Consider the following 23,003-nt stretch of genomic DNA (forward strand, 5'->3'; position numbering starts at 1 on the left):
TCGACTCCCATTCCAAGCCCAGTGAAGCAGGGGCCGGAGGGGACTGTAGGGGTGACACCTAGTAAAAAGGGGAAGGGGAGGCAGAGGCGAAGCAAGGCAAAGCATTCCGCTGGGTCCAGCACATCACCAGAGGGGCTGCCAGCGCCTGCACCTGCTGCAGCAGTGGTGGTGAGTGTGCCTGTTGTGCCCATATCCACTTCCCATTGATCCAGTCAGTCAAGCCATTTAGGATCCCCAAGAAGTGGAAGGGCACCCCTCCACAATCTCCCAGCCACACCGTGACTCCCGTCTGCATGACTCCACCTCCACGTGCCACTACACCACCTGGTCCAAGCAGCCCACCAGCCTGCCAAGACACTGATCGCTCTACCTCAGCTGTTCCGCTCTCTCCCCCTTTAAGTGCCTCAACAGTCCCCGAGGCACAGCCAGCTCCCAGTCTGCCTGACAGCCAAGTCTGAGTGGTAGTCACCCTCACACACCTGTGTCTCACACAGGAGGGCCTGTACTGCACATTGTTGCCCCCTGACTGTGTTGCTGGCCATGGAAAGGTACAGTCGCACACATTCCCTGTGCAGCTTATCATGGACATACTCTGCACCCTGTCCTGGCCACTGGCCTTGTTGTTCACTGCTGTTTTGCCCTTGCCTGTGCAGCTTCTCATGGACATGCTCTGCACTCTGCCCTGGCCACTGGCCTTGTTGTTCACTGGTGTTTTGCCCTTGCCTGTACAGCTTCTCATGGACATGCTCTGCATTTCGTGCCTTACTCTTCTCTTCTCATGGTGCCTATCTGTGCAATTTGTGAATGAAAACAGTTGCTCCAGTTGTCTATTTTGTCAGTGTCCTTACTGAATAAAGTTCTTTTGCTGTGTGTAAATGGTTTACTGTGCCACATGGTCTGTGTGGCACTTCAACATGGTCAATGTTTGGTCTCACTTGCTCTCTTTTTTTCAGGGGTGACAGGGGCTTCAGTTCTTCTTGGCCCAGATACTAGTGGTGGCAATGGTGGCAATTTTGAATGTTTAGCAGTAGTCATTTACTTATTTAGTTCATGTTGGCTCTATTGTACACATGTCAGGTTGGGGAGGGGGCACTGCCAGCACGGGGTGGGTTTCTGCACACAGTATTTCAGGCAGGCTGTCCAGGGCCATCATGTGTGTGTTCTTCTTATATGTGTGACCAGTGGTGTATGTGTGTGGTCATCTTGTGATGGCCAGTCATCCTAGTCCCATGGCTTACTTTCCATGTATGCTCTTGGATGGCCAGGTATTGTGGAGTGTGAAGGGGGTGAGCTTGTGGGGAGTGTTGATGTGTGCATGCCTCTGCAATGTCAACTACACACATGTGTCACCCAGGAGTTGTGTGCCTGTTGTTTTGATTGTTCATCCCTGTGAATGTGGTTGTATGCCCATGTGTGAGTTGTATGTTGTGCACTGTGCAGTGTGTTGGTGTGTCCTTGCAGTACTGTCTGACTCCTACTTGTTTTTTTGTCACTTGTGAGTATGCAGAGGGTGTTACTGGCAATTCAGTGTTGTGTTTTGTTGCACATCCCTGTGTCTGGTGGCTGTTTGTGGGGTCTGTACAGACCTGCTGCTCCCCACTGCCATTGTGGTTGTGTTTTCTCATGCCTTGCTGTCCCATGGTGCCTTCTTGCCTCCAGTGTGGCATGTTGTGTGTGTTGTCATGCCATCCCCTATCTGTGCTTCAGCTGCCTACCCATTGTGGGTCTGCACTTCCTCTCTTTGTGTATGGTACACTCCTGCCATGTCCCCTACTGACATGCAGTACACTTCACTTTGGTGTGAGCTGTCCCCTTGGTTTGTATGTGTGTGTGCCTCCCCACGGCTTCATTTGTGCCACTGTACTTTGTGGTGCAGTTCTTTGTCCAGGGTCAATGTGTCACTCTGTGCATTTCCCCAATGGATCATGTGTGATTTACTGGTGTTGTTTGTCAGTCATGGTTGCTGCTATGCAGTTCAACTGTGTGTGCTGCCCAGTCCTGTGGTCAAGTTGTTTCTACCTTTGTGTCCCAGACTTGTGCATCTATTGGGTGTTGTGTTGGATGTTTGTGTGTTGTTTGTATTATTGCTTCACTTCCTGGGTGTGCTGTTGTCTTTGTGCTGTGTTGTATGGTGTTGTGTGGGTTGCTGTTCTGTCAATGATGTCTGTGTGTGTCTGGTATGCTTGGTGTGCACACACAGCTTGTTGTGCTTGCTGTGCTGTGTGTATGTTGCCTTGTAATTGCCTGTTGTGCATCCCCTGATGTCATGCTATGATTGCTATGTGATTGTTCTGCCTGTGCATCTGTTGTTTGTTTGCTGTGGCTGTGTTGTTCTGTGATGGTGCACTTCGTGTGTGTGTTGTGGAATGTTGTCTGTGCATTGTTCCTGAGTGATGATGTTGTGCACTCCTGTTGTGTCTGTGCTCCCATTGCCTTTCCACAGTTTAGCTGGACAGGGCATGTCTGTTGTTGTTGTGGCTCTGTGTGTGTTTCAGTTGGGTGATATGTTTGTCTGTTGTATTTGTTCCCACATTTGTGGTGGCATCCCTGTGTGTGTGTGTGTGTGTGTGTGTGTGTGTGTGTGTGATGTTTGTGGCTGAGCCCAGGGTGTGTGGTTGTTTGTGTGTGTATTGCCTGTCAAGTATTGCCAGCCTTCAGTGTGTTTGGCACTGGTGTTGTGTGCTGCTGGTGTGAGGGGGGTATTTGTGTAGATTCTTACTGGTGTTTGTCAGTCCTGAGGTGTGTAGATGGTCCCTGTGTGTAATGCTGCTTCTGTACTCCTGTGAAGTAGTTGTATGTATGTGTGGCTGTTCCCAGTTTGAGTTCAGGGCCTTCCTTTCATCCTTTCATCCTTGTGCCTATACATGGGTTGCCTTGCTGTCTCCCTGTGTGGTCCACTGAGCTGTCTGTGTTTGATTTCACTGACTGTGCCAGCCATGTGTGCTTCGATGGTGTGAGGGTGTTGTGCTCTGTTCCTTGTGTTGCTGTGATGTACACATGCTTGTTGTGTGTCTCCATGGCCTTCCATTTGTGTGCAGCCCACTTTGGTTTCCCTATTTGTTGTGCTCCATTGCTGTTGGCATGTGGGGTGTGTATGTGTGTGTGTGTCAGTCTGTGATATGTATGTGTGACTGTGCAGGCTGTGTGTCCATTTGGATGTTGCTTCCTTGCGTGTGTTCATTTGTTGCTTGTCCTCATTGCTTTTTCCCTGAGTGTGGTGTAGTGTGTGTTTCCCTGGCCCTGTGCTACTGTGCTGTGTGTTGTGTGTTCCTGTACAACCACTCCTACATTGTGTGTCTCCATGATTGTTGGTTGTGTGGTGCAGGGTATGTATTGCCCTGGCTTTTTGTTGTGCATGGGTTGCACAGGGGGGGGCACATGGAATGTGCCTTCATGGGGTGTGCTAGTGTGTGGGTGTGTCCTTGTGGTCTTTGTGCCCTGCCCATGCCTGGCACTGGCCCTGCCTTCTGCATTGCACATGTATTTGCTTGTGTTCACCGCTGCGGTGACGTGACTGGGTCATTGCTGCATGGTGGCGGTAGCTGTGTGTCCAGGATGCAGCAGGGTGAATTTGTGGCAGGTTAGTGATGTGTGGGTGCCCATGGGAATGTGTCCCTATCCCCCCTAGGTTGTCTGATGTGGATATGGACCCTGTGTCAGGCCATGGGTTGTGTGTTGTGTTATTGCATACCTGCGGCGGCGTCCGCGGCGGTCCATGAGTTCCTGGTGATTTAGCACGTAGAGTACCGGAAAGATGTGTAGAGCTGGGCCCATTGCGGTCGTGTCTAGGTGGTGTGGACCGGGACTCTGGTTTTGCGCTCCGCTTTCGACTTTCCGCCGTCTCTGGTTGGGCGGTGTCTCCGCTGCGGTGCATCTGCTTGCTTGAGCCATCCTAATTTGTGGACCGGGGCGGACATCATTCCGCACGACGGAGGGTCTCTATTGGCTCCCACCGCCGCGGTGGCGGGCGCACTCTCATGGCGGTGCGCGTCGCACCGAGGCGGTCGGGAATTGGCCTATGTTTGACCATACTAATATGGCGAACGTGATGTTCGCTGCTAGTGGGCGGAAAAAGGCATTTTTCCGCACCGCCAGCGTGGCGGTGGTCCCACCGCCCTCGATCCTAATGGACCCCTTAGTTACTAAAAATAAATTACAACAACATCGATAAACTGTTAATCTACCAAATAAGAGGACCAGTTACATACTTGGAAAAATACACACAAAAAGTAAGTAAATTTAAAATATTACTAATTAGGAACTCGCTATTCAAACACTTAAAAAATAAAACCTAACTGCCTCAGCCACTACTAGCTACAGACAATTTCTTTTTTTTAAATCAAATTAATGCACTTTTTTCAAACTGACAGAAAATAGACCACCTATTCCACACTGCAACACCCCCCACGTTAAACTTGCAAATAATGTATGCAACATCCAGCAAGAGCATACATGTCCAACATCCACCTATAATTTCCATTGTGGTCTTCACATGTGTCTGTAAAATAAATGCGCATATTATACATCCAAAAAAGTAATATGAGAACCTTAATATTGTAATTTTGGACATTTTCGGTCAAAACACCTTCACGGGTGGTGTACAGTGCACCACACTAATATGGCGTTTATGCACAGTAACGCAATACACAGATGTTTGTGTAATGGAAATTACATGTCAATGGAGTAGCACGTATGTACACATGTAACAGCTCATTTGGAGTGGTGGTGACGCACATAGTCACCAATATGGTACTTCCAAACGCCAAAATGGTGGTTGCCTAATGTTGCATATTGGACATTCAGAAACTGCCGCCTCTGGCGGAAGTTGGCTGTACAGTGGGCATTTTTTCATCCACGACAGGCACAGCCATGGTGTAACATTGGTGATTGAGATAGTAGTGGGCCAATGGCTGTGTTTGTGTTTGCTGATAACTGCGTACTTGACATACATGTACGTCGCCGTTTCAAAAAGAACTCACTTGCTTCCTGAGACTACTGATATCAACACCTCCTCCACTAAAGCTGCTATTTGGCAACTATGGGAGCAATCATGCCAGGCCAAGCAGCTAAGAGGGCCCATGCCTTCTATCCAGAGGAACTGCATAGGCTGGCAGATGAGGTTTTTTCCCTGTATGGCCAGCTCCATGGCTCACCAGACGAACAGGGAACAGTCTGACATATATATAACTCTGTGTAACTCCCTCTTTGCTATGTCACATCTATTTAGTGTTGTAACATTTGTTGGTCTCTACATAGGACAATAATGTTAGGGATTGTTGAGCACTATACATTGTGAATTTTTACATCACTGTTGTGATGTGTAATGTGTTTGTAAATCCCTAGATTCTCACTGGGGTGTATGTAACCCTCAATGCATTGATACATTTCATGGTACCTGTGATGTTGTTACAACTCTGATAATGCCAAATGTGAATACAATTGTATTTCCTCAGCAGCATGAGGAGTGTATTTACCCTGTCAAGAGCAGATGAGGATGATGTGAGCTATGTGTATAGATACACATATAACTCAGCCTAGATTTGGCCCCTCTGAACATTGGTCTGGGAGTAAGCAACAGCTCACAGAACCCTTCAAAGTGCCATGTAGCCTTGAGGTCACTTATTGGATTGGCACAGGCTGACCTTTGTAATTGGGATATGTAGGAAATGTGCTGGACATGTGACATCTGTATGTTCAGCCTGCAGGTAGCAAGGTTAGACAATGAGCTGTGCCCAGTCAGAACCATGTGCCAGGCTGGGGCAGAGTCTTAGTGGTAACACAACTGATGCATAGAGTTACACACATGTTGACATGTAAATCCTTGGATGATCACAGATTAAGGTGCCGATTCCGATCCTGGAAAAATTTTCCCCGTACGAATCGTATCCGGATTTTTTTCCGTACGAATCGTACAAGTAACATACAAACTGCCAAGTACGATTCGTATGGGAAAAAGTCCATACGAATCGCATTGGGAAAATTTCCCCACACGTCCTCGGGTCGGAAAATGTGTCCGACACATCCCCGGACGATTTAACGTACGAATGGGAAAAATGAAGTCCGACCGCGCAAGTACGATCCGTTCCATCCTTCCGATTTTACAACCGTATGGAAAAAACACCGTATGGACCGAACTCCTATAGTAACCATGGAGACATGTGCCCGCATATGCGCCGAACACCCCACCCCAGACCCCGTATGTACGCGCAGAACACCCCCCCAGCCCTCGTATGTACGCGCCGAACTCCCCCCAGCCCTCATATGTACGTGCCGAACACCCCCCCAGCCCCCGATGTACATGCCAAACGCCCCCCCGGCCGCGGATGTATGCGCTGAACCCCCACCAGTGTATGTACGGAGCGTACCCCCACCCGTGTATGTATGGAGCATACCAACACCCCACCAGTGTATGTACGGAGCGTACCCCCACCCATGTATGTACGGAGCGTACCCCCACCCGTGTATGAATGGAGCGTACCCCCACCCGTGTATGTACGGAGCGTACCCCCACCTGTGTATGAACAGAGCGTACCCCCACCCATGTATGTATGGAGCGTACCAACACCCCACCAGTGTATGTACGGAGCATACCCCCACCCGTGTATGTACGGAGCGTACCCCCACCCGTGTATGTATGGAGCGTACCCCCACCCATGTACGTAAGGAGCATACCCCCACCCGTGTATGTATGGAGCGTACCCACACCCGTGTATGTACAGAGCATACCCCCACCCGTGTATGTACAGAGCGTACCCCCACCCGTGTATGTACGGAGCATACCCCCACCCGTGTATGTATGGAGCGTACCAACACCCCACCAGTGTATGTACGGAGCGTACCCCCACCCGTGTATGTACGGAGCGTACCCCCACCCATGTATGAATGGAGCGTACCCCCACCTGTGTATGTACGGAGCGTACCCCCACCCGTGTTTGAATGGAGCATACCCACACCCCACCAGTGTATGTACGGAGCGTACCCCCACCCGTGTATGTACAGAGCGTACCCCCACCCATGTATGTATGGAGCGTATCCCCACCCATGTACGTATGGAGCGTACCCCCACCCGTGTATGTATGGAGCATACCCACACCCGTGTATGTACGGAGCGTACACCCACCCGTGTATGAATGGAGCGTACCCCCACCCGTGTATGTACGGAGCGTACCCCCACCCGTGTATGAATGGAGCGTACCCACACCCCACCAGTGTATGTACGGAGCGTACCCCCACCCGTGTATGTATGGAGCGTACCAACACCCCACCAGTGTATGTACGGAGCGTACCCCTACCGTGTATGTACGGAGCATACCCCCACCCGTGTATGTATGGAGCGTACCCCCACCCATGTACGTACGGAGCGTACCCCCACCCGTGTATGTATGGAGCGTACCCACACCCGTGTATGTACAGAGCGTACCCCCACCCGTGTATGTATGGAGCGTACCCCCACCCGTGTAGGTATGGAGCGTACCCCCACCTGTGTATGTACGGAGCGTACCCCCACCCGTGTATGAATGGAGCGTACCCACACCCGTGTATGTACAGAGCGTACCCCCACCCGTGTATGTACGGAGCATACCCCCACCCGTGTATGAATGGAGCATACCCACACCCCACCAGTGTATGTACGGAGCGTACACCCACCCGTGTATGTACGGAGCGTACCCCCACCCGTGTATGTATGGAGCGTACCCACACCCGTATATGTACAGAGCGTACCCCCACCCGTGTATGCATGGAGTGTACCAACACCCCACCAGTGTATGTACGGAGCGTACACCCACCCGTGTATGTATGGAGCGTACCCCCACCCGTGTATGTACGGAGCGTACACCCAGCCCCCCCTGTATGTACGGTGCAAAACACCACCACCGATGGACGGTGCAGACCAACACCCTGCCCGTGTCTGTACGCACCCTACCCCAGGCCCCTACACCAGCACCCTCACCCAACATCGCGAATGTACGAGTCGTACTAAGCCATAGCAAAGGACAGCACTGTACAACAACATGGCCCATGTATGCACCGTACAGACGCCAAAAACACTCGTACTGAACCAGGACTAAGCAAAACAACACAAGGAGAGTCAATTCGATTCACACAACACCACAAAACATGTCCAACAAGCCCAAATACATCCTATACACTGACCTGCAACTACCAAACAGCTAAACAGAGGCCAAAAACACAACCACTCCTTATAACACACCCACCTAAAGTTCAAACACAGTCACACCCACAAATGGACCAATAAAAAGGCCCAACACACACAAACCATGATCCTTTGCAACAGATCCACTACTGCCAGACCACAGAGACAACGCACTACATCCATCAATACACCTTACACTTGCACTCTATCACACAACCACCATCACAAACACCCCCTCATCACATTCACACACACACACCTCCACAACCACACTCACACCCACAACCATCCACACCCACACCCCCACAACCATCCACACCCACACCCCACACCATGCCCACTAACAAGAATCCAAAGTTCACAAAGGATGAGCTGGAGGTCCTTGTCGACGAAATCGTCAGAGTCGAGCCACAGCTCTTTGGAACATTGGTCAGACGGACCAGCATATCCAAAAAATCAGCCATGTGGCAGAGGATTGTCAATTCTGTGAATGCTGTTGGGGCCACCAGAAGGACCAGGCATGAGTGCCAAGCCAGGTGGTACGATCTGCGGAGGACGGTCCGCCGCAAAATGACAGACGATCACAACCAGGGGAACATCACTGGAGGAGGGCCGCCCCGCAGACGGGTACAGTACCATCCCTGGGAGGAGAAGGTGATGGCCACGCTGCCGCCGGTGGGAGTAGACGGAGTAGAAGGAGTCCCAGACCCTGGTGAGTCCACAAACAACTCACCTCACATGGAGGGAACGCCATACACAACCAAAATCCCAATCATGCACGCAACCCCCCCAAAGCCAGCACCAGACACAACCACACTCCAAAAACACACACATGCCACTAGCGCCTCCATGCCCCATGCACCAAGCAAGGCCATGCCAAGTCACAGGCCACACAAAACACCAACACAAGACAGGATGTCCCCGATGCCGGGAGGGTGGGCCTCAAAACTAACATTGAGCAACTCAGAAGCACACAACAATGCCCTCAGCCCATATGGCCTAGGGCACAGCCATACAAACAGTGTGTCCCCACACAGTACTGTGTTGCCTGTAAATGGTGGCCGCGTTGCAGGATGACATGGGTATGAAGGCACAATTTGCACATAACAGCAGCTAATGAAGACGCATCACTCTGAAAGAGTGTCAGCACACACCGCCACAGCAGCAGCGCAGACTCTGACACTCCGCCCAATGGGTGATTAGAAACAAACCCACATGAACAAGCCAATGGCCTTTGAAAGACCTGCAAACTGTGTGTGCCCAGGAAGCTGGGCTGAGGTGACAGAGGGTGACACACAGAGGGAGGGAGAGGGGGAGAGAGAGGGAGGGAGACAGAGGGGGACACAGGGAGACAGACAGAGGGAGGGAGGAGGGTGACAGAGGGAGGGAGAAAGGGAGACAGAGGGAGACGGACAGAGGGAGGAGGCTGACAGAGGGAGGGAGGGAGAAAGGGAGACAGAGGGAGACGGACAGAGGGAGGAGGCTGACAGAGGGAGGGAGAAAGGGAGACAGAGGGAGATGGACAGAGGGAGGAGGCTGACAGAGGGAGGGAGAAAGGGAGACAGAGGTAGACGGACAGAGGGAGGAGGCTGACAGAGGGAGGGAGAAAGGGAGACAGAGGGAGGAGGCTGACAGAGGGAGGGAGAAAGGGAGACAGAGGGAGACCAAATCACCCTTGGGTGGTGTGGCCATGTCCGCTCGTCAGCAGGTGGACTGTGTGCATGTAGACAAAGTTTGGCAGTGCGTTAACCCCCCCTTTTTCCTTTGATAAACACTGGGCCATGTGTCAATCTGTGCACGAGTACATCCGTGCTGCAGGCATAAACCTAACCTTACAGCCAGTATACCCACCCACTGTGTTTGTTAGAACCCTGTCACAAATGCTTAAGTTTCCTACCTGCATTCTCAAATAGCATGGACAAAATACCATTTGCCCACGTACAGTGCAACACGTAAGGCGGCTCTGCATGGCTTGCTACGCCCGCTCACTACACTGCTGACTGCGTTCCAAAAAGATGCATGAACTAAGATTGTGTCACACATAGGTAAAGTGTCGAAAGCTGTGGCCAAGGGACATACCCATGCACAAGTGCACTGTGAGAGGAATACAAGCCATATCCAACTACCCAGAGGAACTGTGCCAACTCAAAAATGAATGAAACATGGATGTCGCATGTAACACAATTAACATTGTCTCTCTCACACACAGGTCAACGTCGTCGATCTCCCCCCCAACACTGGGGGGGAAGACTCACAGGACCAGGCTCTGCGTGAAGAGGACCCCACCGGCAGCAATGACTCTCACCACTCCGTGGATGACCCAGACCAACCTGGCCCCTCTGGTGTCCAACCACCTGCAGCACCTGGTTCAGGTACAACTGTGCCAACCACCACCCCCATTCATGCCACATCCCAGGAGACACCCAGGAGCCCTGCCCACACACAACAACACAGCCAGTCTGTCCAGGAGGGACAAGGTTCTCCGGGCACCCAGGAGGAGGCAGGCGACACCGCAAATGCCATCCCTCAGGGGTCCCGGAGACCCGATGTGCCCACAACGGCAGGCCAGGCGCAAGTGGGCAGGGGTGGTGGGAGTGGAGGACGGCAGAGGCGCAAACTTGACCAGTTGGCTCAGGAACCGGTAATGTCACACGTCAGCAACATCCTCGACACATACCGGCGTGACACCAGGGGCATCAGCCAAGTTGTGTCCACCCTCGAGGAGATGAAGACCCTGCAGGCCGAGCAACATGCCAGTCAACAGCGACACCAAGGATGGAAGGAGGCAAGACTGGCTGAGCTCCTGACGGTGCACACGGAAATGAACCGTTCACTCCGTCGGATTGCCGACAACATGGGCAACCCTCCCTGTGCCACCAGGCGAAGAACATCACCAGCCACAGGGAGGGATCAGGAGGAGGAGGATTCATCCGACGGAGCATCACAAGCATCGTCACGGCCTGCTTCTGAGGGTCCCTGCAGGAAGGTGGGTCGTCCACGCAAAAGACCGTGAGAGTCAGCAGAACATCACCATCTCCCAGGTCACCTGGCCTGGCACCTGGCCCTCTGGCCCAACAGCAGCACATCAGCAAATGACATTCTCTGCCACATGGACTTGCTGGTCACTGTCTGACCAATGTTGACAAAGACTGTGGCATGGACTCTGATGACTTCCAATGGCAAGGATACCAACTCCCCCAGTGAACTTTGGATTCTACACACCCGGCAAGCACCTCTTGTCATCCCCCCAAACACGTACGCCACCACAAATAAAATTCAGCACTATCAAGAGATGATGCCGTCATTTTGCATTATTCCATTACATGTGTGTGTTGTAAAGTCAAACCATGCCTGAGTATTTTAAAGAACTACAACCATCCATACCCTGGGGTCTGAGTCTGGCACAGGACACACATGGGTCACAATGTATCATCCAATACCGACATGGAGCATCATACTCACCCGTGATGGGCCCAACCAGCTGAGGGGGTGCCCGCACAACTGTGCCTACAGACCTATTTAGAAGAGCAACAGTCATGCGCAGAGGTCAGGGATCATGTGGAGTGTCCTGGGGTGCTACTCCCAGGTATGTGTAGACAGGTGGCAGAACCATGGCCTGCATGCTTGAGTCAGGTGGATGTGGAGAATGGTGGGCCGGCCAAGGTTGGATGCATGGAGATGGCACAATGGGGTCTTGGATCACAGTGCCACAAGGTTGTGTTGGGGTTGTGGGCTGCATCCTGAGTGTGTGCGTGGATTGAGAAGGTCATCCTGCAGCTGGCAGTGATCCATTCCCCCATCTCTGTTGGACGTTGATGTGGCTTGGTCGCCGGATGCAGAAGCACAGCTGTGCAGATGCACCCTGGATGTGGACAAGTATCATGGGAGTTGTAACGCACATGTCCGTACAGTGCAGGGTAGGATTAGACACGGTTGTTGTAGTTGACCTGGGGGATGGTCTCTCTTGCCTTGAGGTGGATGGAACTGGGGATCTTGTGCATAATGCAAAGTGTGCTGCAGCATGAGGCACAGATGCTGCTGATCAGCATAGCACATGTCAGCAAGCAATTCATGATGAACACCAGCTCGTTTCCGTTGACACTGGGTGCCCTTGCTGCAGGGCCTGCAGCAGCATGCGCCATGTCAATAAAACAATGCCACAAGTTGCACACAAAGACTAGGATCTCAGGAAGGAACTATGCAAAAGATGTATGTCAAGGAAGGAAAGTCTGGTTCAACATGGCACACACACACACAATGGATGCACATGCAGCACAGTGGCCGTCGTGGTGACTGACATGCCACAATACCTACACAGCCATGGACATCATGCACAATACAGATTCTAATCCTTGACAAACAGCTTGCATCTTGCTACTCTACACATAGACTCATATGCACTATCTCTGATAACTATGCCAGACATGCTGCATGCACAGTGGCAACAGACCACCATTGACAGAGATGAGGCACCCTGGAGGCAGAGGGACACCTTTATTAGTCATGTGTGTCGGAATGCAAATGCAACTCTGTCAACACATACACAGGTCATGTGGATGAACATGTGGGACCGACACTGGCACCCCCCTTTGCACCACAGATGCTGGAAATCCATAGAACTGGCACACAAGTGACGGGTTACAGCTAAACACCCCCTGCTGCTCACGGAGAGGCTGCTATACACCATTGAGCCTCTAATGGGGAATTCACACACCATGTCAACCCGGTGCAACCCGTATGCTTCCGAGGGCAGAGTTACACACATTGATGGCTTCATCACAATCCCATTACAGATGACTGTCACCAAGTCTGACCATCAATTCATGTGAATTCAGCTCCATGTCATGTGCCCCATGGTGCTTCTACATGTATGCAAAGTAACCAAACATGAACAGGAGCAGTGCCCACACATTCAAAACAAATACCACACCCAAAAAGCCGTGCTGCATCCCTTACCCTAAGGAGATTTTCAAACTTGTCCGTGCATGTAACGCTGAGTCAGCACATGTTGCTGTGTTCATGAGGAATAGCAGGAGCACAACAATGCCACCAGCAGACAGCATGTGCAAGTACCTGTGGATGAGAGACACACAAGAAGTCAGCCAAAAGAAGCACATCCGCATGCATGTGCATGTACTCGACACGTATAAGGTTGTCAACATGCTAGGCGACAATGATGACTCTGGAAATACATTCTTCGATTGCACCATCACTCGAGTGACACATCCAAACACACCTCTGACTCACTTGGCAGACATGCAGATGGACACACACATTGCACCACATGCCACACACGGCCCAATGCGTGCACACTCAGACACTGGAACTCACCACTAAGCAAAGAAGTTGCGTATGAGCCGACTCCGGATGTCCTCTACCGCCTCCTCCTCCTCCACATCACTTGCCTCGTCACCAAGCCCTTCATCCTCCACGGGTGGATGGTCCTGCTCATCTGGATCCAGGATGAGTGGCACAGCTTTCTCCACTGCCATGTTGTGCAGCATGCAGCACACGAGGAAGGTCTTGCAGACCTTCACCTGTGCATATGGGAGTGGGCCGCCGGTCTTGTGGAGGCAACGGAATCGGCTCTTCAGGAGGCCAAACGTCCTCTCTATCACTCGCCTGGTCCGCCCATGGGCGTTGTTGTAGCGGTGCTCGGCAGCCGTGCTGGGGTTGCGGAGAGGCGTGATCAGCTATTGCATGTTGGGATAGCCAGCGTCCCCTACATGGAAACATCATGGACAAAAGTGGGTCAGGAGAAGCAGTAAGACAGGAAGATGACGCTAAATACAGGACTGACAGAGTATACCCACCAACAATACATGCTCGTTCGTTGCGCAGCTGCAGCATCATTTCAGGCACCCTGCTATGCCTCATGATGTAGGCATCGTGTGCTGATCCTGGAAAACGAGCACAGACATGGGAAATCACCATGTTGGCAAGACACACCACAAGGGCATTAATGGAGTGGTAATGCTTGCGGTTCCTATATGCTACCTCCTGTGACTGTGGTGGTACCAAAGCCACATGTGTTCCATCTATGGACCCAATGACATGGGGCATCCCTCCCAGGGCATAGAAACTCACGCTTGACACCTGTCAACTGCTCAGGAGTTGGGAATTTAATGAACTCATCCAGGTGATCCAACATGGCCTCTAAAAAATCATGCAGAACACGGCTGAACATGGTTTGGGACATGCCACCAACCTGAGCAATGGTATATTGAAAGGTACCCGTGGCAAAGAAATGTAGGGCTGCCATCACCTTCATCTTGGGTGTCAGTGCAGTAGGATACCTGTGTAGCGGTTGGAGGTGTGGTGCCAGCCGTGTCGTCAAGTTCTCAATCAACTGTGGGGATAAGCGGTAGCGGCGTATACAGTCATGTTCCCTCAGGTCAGCCAAGTCCGGAATTGGTCGAGGGAGAGGCGGAGCCCTGCAGTAAATTTGAAGGGACAACGAAGAGTGAGTACAGTACACCACCAATGTCAATGTACTGAGCACATGTTCAACAGGCAATACACATATGCTACATACAGAGTCATGTCTGTGCAATATGCCCTGGACACGTATGCCAGGCAGGTGACACTCCTACCAAGAGCCAGCTACAAACGTCGATTCTCAACCTCAATATGCCATGCCATGAAACTAGCTGTGGGCCAGTGTAAGTGAACAGGCAGACGCATTACAGGAGTTCCAGACATCCACATATGTGCAGAAGAAGGATGTTTATTGTACAGACAGGTTGCGGAACACTAGATGCACAGGTCACATATCATAGAGAAAGGACAGACCACACACCTTGCCATGAAGGAGTACATGTCAAGACTGATCACACATACATTGAGAGTATGCAGATATGTCCTTGTTTTGAAACTCTGTGTCGATGCATACATACACACCTTACGTCGGATTACACATGTGGGCTGGTATGGGTAACAGTGTGCCATGCCCATCTACACACAGACACATGTTGGTTGCAGCAACTGCAGATGCATTTGACCAAACACCTACAGCAAACCTATGGGAACACATGACACACACATGACATAGTTACAGCGTGCAACGCGGGCATTCACATGTCAGGTGTAATATTCCGTGTACCTGGCATCAGGGGACAGTTACGGGTGTCGGTGACTGTGCCATGCCAGTGACGCATGGCTCAACAAGTCTGTACTACATGCACACATGTCAAAGGAGTGAAGGGGATGTGTGGCACATAGTGCACCATCACACATGACATGTGTACACAGCTCATCATACATTTATTTGCTTCACACCTCAGGAGTAATGTGCCACATCACAGCCTGACACACCTGTGCCCGACACATGTAGAACTGCACAGACAATGCCTTGATGTCCAGCCTTGGCCAAGTATGACAGCTCTATTCTTGTCTGTGTTCCGCCTGTCACCACTGTCAGGTGTGAAACGCAACGTACATACGCTCTGAGGGCGTGTGTAGGGTCCCTATCACTATGGGAGTGCTGGCGTATGCGTACGCCATAGTGATACGGACCGTACACGCGTGTGTAGGGTCCCTATCACTATGGGAGTGCTGGCGTATGCGTACGCCATAGTAATACGGACCGTACACGCGTGTGTAAGGTCCCTATCACTATGGGAGTGCTGGCGTATGCGTACGCCATAGTAATTTGACCCGTACACGCATGTGTAGGGTCCCTATCACTATGGGAGTGCTGGCGTATGCGTACGCCATAGTAATACGACCCATACATGCGTGTGTACGGTCCGTATTACTATGGCGTACGCATACGCGAGCACTCCCATAGTGATAGGGACCCTACACACGTGTGTACTCTCCATATTACTATGGCGTACGCATACGCCAGCACTCCCATAGTGATAGGGACCCTACACACGCCTATACGGTCCGTTTCACTGCATTTGGGGTGCCCTAGGGCCGTGGAACGCACCGTACCTGTGTGTAAATATTGAAATAACATAGGGGACACATGAGGGACAAGTATAAGGGCCTAAATGCATGCTGGTTGTCATGGAGACCGAGTTTAAAGTTTGAATTTTTGCATCAGGTGGGCAGCAGAAGTCGGTTGGAAACAATATACTTTGTTGCAAAGTGTTTGTTGACTTGACATCATGCTCAATTTTTAAACCATGCAAAGCCACTCACTGGGGTAGGTTTAAAGGGATTGGAGGAAACGTAGGATGCTAATGTGACTGACCAATCACTCTGTACTCCTGTAAATGAAACAGGCCAGCAAGGCAGATATAAGGCAGCCAGGTCCCATGAGAGAGCACTTGCCTGCACATCCTTTCATTCCACAACACTGCTGCTGCTCGTGATTCCTCTGGCACCATGTCCAGGTCTGTGGAGAGGGCCCAGCCATTCACCATGGAGGAGAATATGGCGTTGGTGGATGTGATCCTCCCACAGTGCACCATGCTGTATGGTCGACCAGGGGAGCAGGTGAGTGCTGACTCCACTAGCTTAGACTGTAACCCTTTTTTGTGACTGTGACTTCTGGCAATGTGTGCATGTGTGACAGACATGCAATGTTGTTTAGAGTGGGTCCCAGGGTGGGGAAGGCCTCATGTCTCCCATGCAGAGCATGCTGTAGTTCCTGTGTGCACTCCTCACTTGCATAGTGCTTACTGTGACAATCAATGCATGGTGCATGCCACATTCTGCCTGGCTACTCCTCCTGGGAATGTTGTTTCTACAGTCCTGATGTGATTCTGTGGTCCCCCCAGTGTGACAGGTGGCAGTACCCATAGATGTGTGTTTGTTTAGTGTACCTGTGGTGTGAGTGTCCAAATGATGTGTTTGTCCCCTGGACATTGGTGTGTGTGTGTAAGTCCCCTGTCATGTGGGTGAGTGCATATGTGGAGTGTTGCACACCAGCTTCATGAGGGATGGATATACCCTGCCCATGTGATGTGAGCAGGGAGCAGTGCCATGTGACTGCCGTGCTGAGCCAGCCCCACACTTGTGACGCCCCCCAGTCTAGTGGCACATGGGCAGAGTGAGGTTTGTACCCGCAGTTGGCAATGGCAGGTGATTCTCCTGTGCCTGTGTGTGTCTGTGCACTCTGCTGAGGTTGCGTCAGTGGGCTGGGGCATATGACTGCTTTGAGGTGCTGTACATAATCCTGGTGTAGCTTGTGATGCACAGTGTGATCCAGGATCATTGATTGTGTGCCACCCCTCATGCCACCTGTGTACTTTCAATGCCACGTAGTGCATTTTGCCTTCCCCAGAGGATAATGTCCCTATGACAAAGGTGCAATGAGTTGCCTGCATACCATGGCCTGTTCAAACAAGACAAATTATTATTATGTGTGTCTCTGTGTCATTGCTCATGTGCATTAAAGTATTCTCACTTTAGCATCCTCACAGGTAGGCGCCCATGCCAAGGGGGAGATATGGAAGCAAGCCGTCAGTGCCGAGAGAAAGACGGAGGATCGGAAGCGGCGCCTAGCCCAGGTGAGGAAACGCTGGCAGGATATCCGGTGCTGGACGAGGAGGATCGCACGGGTCCTGCTGGGGGACTCACCTGAGAGCCACAAGAACCGTGGGCGCCGGCAACTGACCCACATCCACAAGCGTATGCTGGCGGTGGTCTTCCCCGACTTGGATAGGTGCTTACAGGAGAAGCAGCAGCAGGAAGGGGGTAGGTACATGTGTGTTTGTTGTGTGTCACCAGCTTTTGGAAGTGCGCAGTTGCATGGATACACTGCCAGGGTTAAAAAGTGCAGTGCATAACCTGTTCCCCAAAGTAAACCGGTGCTGTTCTTCCTCCCTTCCCCTCCTTGCAATGTGTTCCCTGGTCTGTGTGTAGTCACTCTTGCACAAGGTGATCTAGGCTGGCAGTTAATCCAAGTGCCCAATGCTTGCAGCATCATGTGTGCGGGTGGTGTGTAACAGATTTTGGGACCTTGCCTGTGCCCTGGCCAGTTCAGTCATTGTGGGGTCCATGACAGTTGGCACTGATGCTGAGTCCCGACATAGGAGTGTGTCTTAAAAGTGTACTGCCTTACAGCATGCATGTCCAATGTTGTGCCTTCTGACATGATGTGCATGAGTGGGAGTAATGCATAGTGCAGGGACGGTTGCTTCAGTTGCAGTCATATCCATCCAGGACCATGGAAGAGCGTGGCCACTACCGTGCCCTGGGGCACCTTTTCCTAGGTATCATGTGTGTCATCCAACAATGTGGACATTCTCTGTGTCTTCGGCATAGGTTGGGCTCTGTGGCATTGTACCCTGGCCTCATCTGTATTTACGTAAACTGTGCTACATGTGTCCACTGTACAGTGTGACCCAATTTTGCTTGTGCATACTCACAGTTGGCAGTGCCTGTGTGCCTTGGTACAACAATCTGATGATGGTTGATTGTCAATGATATATGTGGACAGGCGCACCAGGGGTAGTTTGTGTACAATCAGGATTTAGTGCAGGCCATGTGTTTTTATCCCAGAGTAAGAGGTGTAAGTACTTCCTCCGTCTCAATCACATTGTCTCAGGTAGGGGGTGGTTTGTGCGGGCAAGGCGTACATGTCGAGATCTGAAGTCTCCTTGCTAGGTCTGGCCTGTGTGTGATGTTTGTCTGGACATACACTCAAGGTGCTGTGACCCAGTCATGTTGGGCATGTTTTAATGTATTAGCTTTGCAGCATGTGCAAAAGTTAATAGACATGGTTCCTGCTCATCCCTTTTTTGGCAACGCTGTGTGGTGCAGATGCTGTGCACGATTGTCCCCAGAGCCTGGCTTTCTCTGTTCAATTTGATATCAAGTAATTTGCTGTTGTGTCATGCTCTCCATTGTTTCTCAGTGGCATGGTGGGTCAACCAACTGTGTGTTGCAGGGCCTACATATGTACCTTGTATTGTAGATGTTACTCATGTTGCTTTTCAGCCTATGCACTGTGACCTATGTAGATTTGACTCATGTGACATATGTATACAGGTGTCTGATTATTTCCTGTCTCTTTACCTTGCCCACAGCATCGTCGGGGGACTCCGAGGGAGACACTGGCACGGACCGTGAGGAGGGAGCGAGCACCAGTGCCAGCAGTGCTGTCTTGTCTGGCGCATCGAGTGGCACGGAGGCCGAGGGGAGTGAGGCGGAGGACCTGTCCAGTCCCACCACCGACTATGACGCTGACGGGTCCGAGGCTGAGCTCCCAGAGGGGGCGGAGGCTGCTCCCACAGCTGAAAGCAGCACTCCATCTCTACCCACCCCCTCTATTCCCATCACCGGCCTCCCACTTGCTCTGGTCCCTTCCCGCTGTGCTAGGTCACCACGTGTCTCCTTCTTGCCAGGCACCGCACCCCCTGCCCCTGTCTCCACTGCTGCCGTGAATGCCGAGTCTGTGGACATCCTGGGCCAGTTGCAGGTTGGTCAGACTGCGATGCTTAATGTCCTCCATGGCCACACCCGAGTGCTCACCCAGATGGAGGCATACATGGAGGGCATCTCAGCTGCGCAGTCTGACCAACGCCAGTTGCTGAGGTCCATAGACTCGACACTGACTGCAGCAGTGGGTCTCCTGCAGCGCTGCGTCCCCCCCTACCCCTGCACCATCCACACTTCCCACTCCCATGCCTGTCCCAAGCACACCCAGACGTACCCATGCACGCACCCCACCAGACACAGGCACCACACCACCAGGGAAGGCCAAGCGCACGCCTCCTGTCACGCACACACAGGGTGAAGTAGGCACACCCACTGGGTCGGGGGGCAAACGGAAGACACGCAGCCACAGTGGGAGTCCACATTCCTCACAACCCACTCCCTCCAAATCCACTCCCCTCAGCTCTCCTGGCCAAGATTCCAACAAAGAATCCTTCCTGGCCGCTCTGTCCCTGAGCCCCAGTGTGACACCACCCCGCAAGCGGTCAAAGGAGTCCCCGGTCAGGGTAGTTGAGTCCCCTCCCTGTCCACACCCTCCCCCAGTAGTGCTGCCACCCATCCCTCCGACAGACACCCCCCTCCTTGGGGCCTGTGGTTCCTTCCGGTGCAGGGGAGACGCTGGAGGACCTTGCAACCATGTGCAGCGCCATTCTCACCTCCACCTTTGGCGCTGCCCCACCCCCTATGGTGGAGTCCTCCGTCCCTGCACCCACAACACCTACCCTTGCCCCTCCTGTCCCTGTGGTGCCTGGTCCTTCCCCCCCCACATGATGCCCCCCCCCCTGTGGAAGCAAAGGAGGTATGAACTGTGCAGGCAAGCTAAGGGACACGCGTCCCTATGTGTCCCCCACCAGGAATTGGACTATGGACTGCCCTATGGGCCTTGTACATATTGAACTTTTAATAACCAATTTTTTTTCATGCTGAATAAAGCAATGTTTTTTTTCCTTTGAACACTACTGCTTTTCTGGTATTGCTGTTGGTGGTGCTGCTCCATGATTTGGGGTGGGGATAATGTGTTAGGTGTCTGGGAAATGTAGTAGTGTGCTGCTCATGGGGTGGACCCTGGTATCTGTGTGCCATCACAAGGTATTTGCGAAATAACTTTGTTCATGTAAGCTCTAACTGCATGGTGACATTGTCCTAAGGTGTGTTCCTTCCTCTGTGGACCCTGACATCTTCCCTGCAGGGTGTTTCCTAAATGTTGTGCTGAGCTATGTCTACATTTCCTTGGTGTGTGACGGATCCGTTCAACTTTGCCCATGCATGCTGGGCAATGTCTCCACCTGCATCATTAGTGGCATCCTTGGTGGTCACTGTACTTGTGTATGGAGTATATTGACATGACTTCATGTGGACATATTCCCTTTTACACACTATGCATGTGTGTACTCCGAGCCTCGCACACATGTGTTATGTGTTCTGCAGGGTCTTTGAGCACCTGAATGACAATTGTGGGCATTGTATCTGTGGGTACTGCACCCTTTTCTTTCCATGGGCACTGCTGGGGGGACTCTGCACCCACCCCTCCTATGTCTGTGCACTGCTGGGAGGACTCTGCACCCACCCCTCCTGTGTCTGGGCACTGCTGGGAGTGATAGGCACCCACCCCTCCTATGTCTGGGCACTGCTGGGAGGACTCTGCACCCACCCCTCCCATGTCTGGGCACTGCTGGGGGGACTCTGCACCCACCCCTCCTATGTCTGGGCACTGCTGGGAGGACTCTGCACCCACCCCTCTAATGTCTGGGCACTGCTGGGAGGACTCTGCACCCACCCCTCCTGTGTCTGGGCACTGCTGGGAGAACTCTGCACCCACCCCTCCTGTGTCTGGGCACTGCTGGGAATGATAGGCACCCACCCCTCTTATGTCTGGGCACTGCTGAGAGGACTCTGCACCCACCCCTCCCATGTCTGGGCACTGCTGGGAGGACTCTGCACCTACCCCTCCTATGTCTGGGCACTGCTGGGAGGACTCTGCACCCACCCCTCCTATGTCTGGGCACTGCTGGGAGGACTCTGCACCCACCCCTCCTATGTCTGGGCACTGCTGGGAGGACTCTGCAACCACCCCGCCTATGTCTGGGCACTGCTGGGAGGACTCTGCACCCACCCCTCCTGTGTCTGGGCACTGCTGGGAGGACTCTGCACCCACCCCTCCTGTGTCTGGGCACTGCTGGGAGTGATAGGCACCCACCCCTCCTATGTCTGGGCACTGCTGGGAGGACTCTGCACCCACCCCTCCCATGTCTGGGCACTGCTGGGGGGACTCTGCACCCACCCCTCATATGTCTGGGCACTGTTGGGAGGACTCTGAACCCACCCCTCCTATGTGTGGGCACTGCTGGGAGGACTCTGCACCCACCCCTCCTGTGTCTGGGCACTGCTGGGAGGACTCTGCACCCACCCCTCCTGTGTCTGGGCACTGCTGGGAGGACTCTGCATCCACCCCTCCTGTGTTTGGGCACTGCTGGGAGTGATAGGCACCCACCCCTCCTATGTCTGGGCACTGCTGGGAGGACTCTGCACCCAACCCTCCTATGTCTGGGCACTGCTGGGAGGACTCTGCACCCAGTGTCTGGGCACTTCTGGGAGTGATAGGCACCCACCCCTCCTATTTCTGGGCACTGCTGGGAGGACTCTGCACCCACCCCTCCTATGTCTGGGCACTGCTGGGAGGACTCTGCACCCACCCCTCCTGTGTCTGGGCACTGCTGGGAGTGATAGGCACCCACCCCTCCTATGTCTGGGCACTGCTGGGAGGACTCTGCACCCACCCCTCCCATGTCTGGGCACTGCTGGGAGGACTGCACCCACCCCTCCTATGTCTGGGCACTGCTGGGAGGACTCTGCACCCACCCCTCCTATGTCTGGGCACTGCTGGGAGGACTCTGCACCCACCCCTCCTGTGTCTTGGCACTGCTGGGAGGACTCTGCACCCACCCCTCCTGTGTCTGGGCACTGCTGGGAGTGATAGGCACCCACCCCTCCTATGTCTGGGCACTGCTGGGAGAACTCTGCACCCACCCCTCCTATGTCTGGGCATTGCTGGGGGGACTCTGCACCCACCCCTCCTATGTCTGGGCACTGCTGGGAGGACTCTGCACCCACCCCTCCTGTGTCTGGGCACTGCTGGGAGTGATAGGGAGTGGGAGTAATTGCTAACTGGATGACTGAGAATCGTCTCCAACTTAATTCATCCAAGACGGAGGTACTACTGGTTGGAAAGGAGACTCAAAAATGGGACGATCAGTGGTGGCCATCTTCATTGGGCCCTGCACCCACCCCTAAGAAGGAAGTCAAAAACTTGGGTATTATGGTCGATAACCGACTAGACCTTGACTCCCACGCCAAAAAGGTGGCAGGCATGTGCTATGGCCGTCTACGTTCTCTAAGACCCATCTTGGTTTTTTTTTAACCCTTAGTCCGTCAGACGATCATCCAGGCCATGGTGCTG

This window comes from Triturus cristatus, chromosome 3_1, assembly GCF_964204655.1.
Source record: "Triturus cristatus chromosome 3_1, aTriCri1.1, whole genome shotgun sequence".
NCBI lineage: Eukaryota > Metazoa > Chordata > Amphibia > Caudata > Salamandridae > Triturus > Triturus cristatus.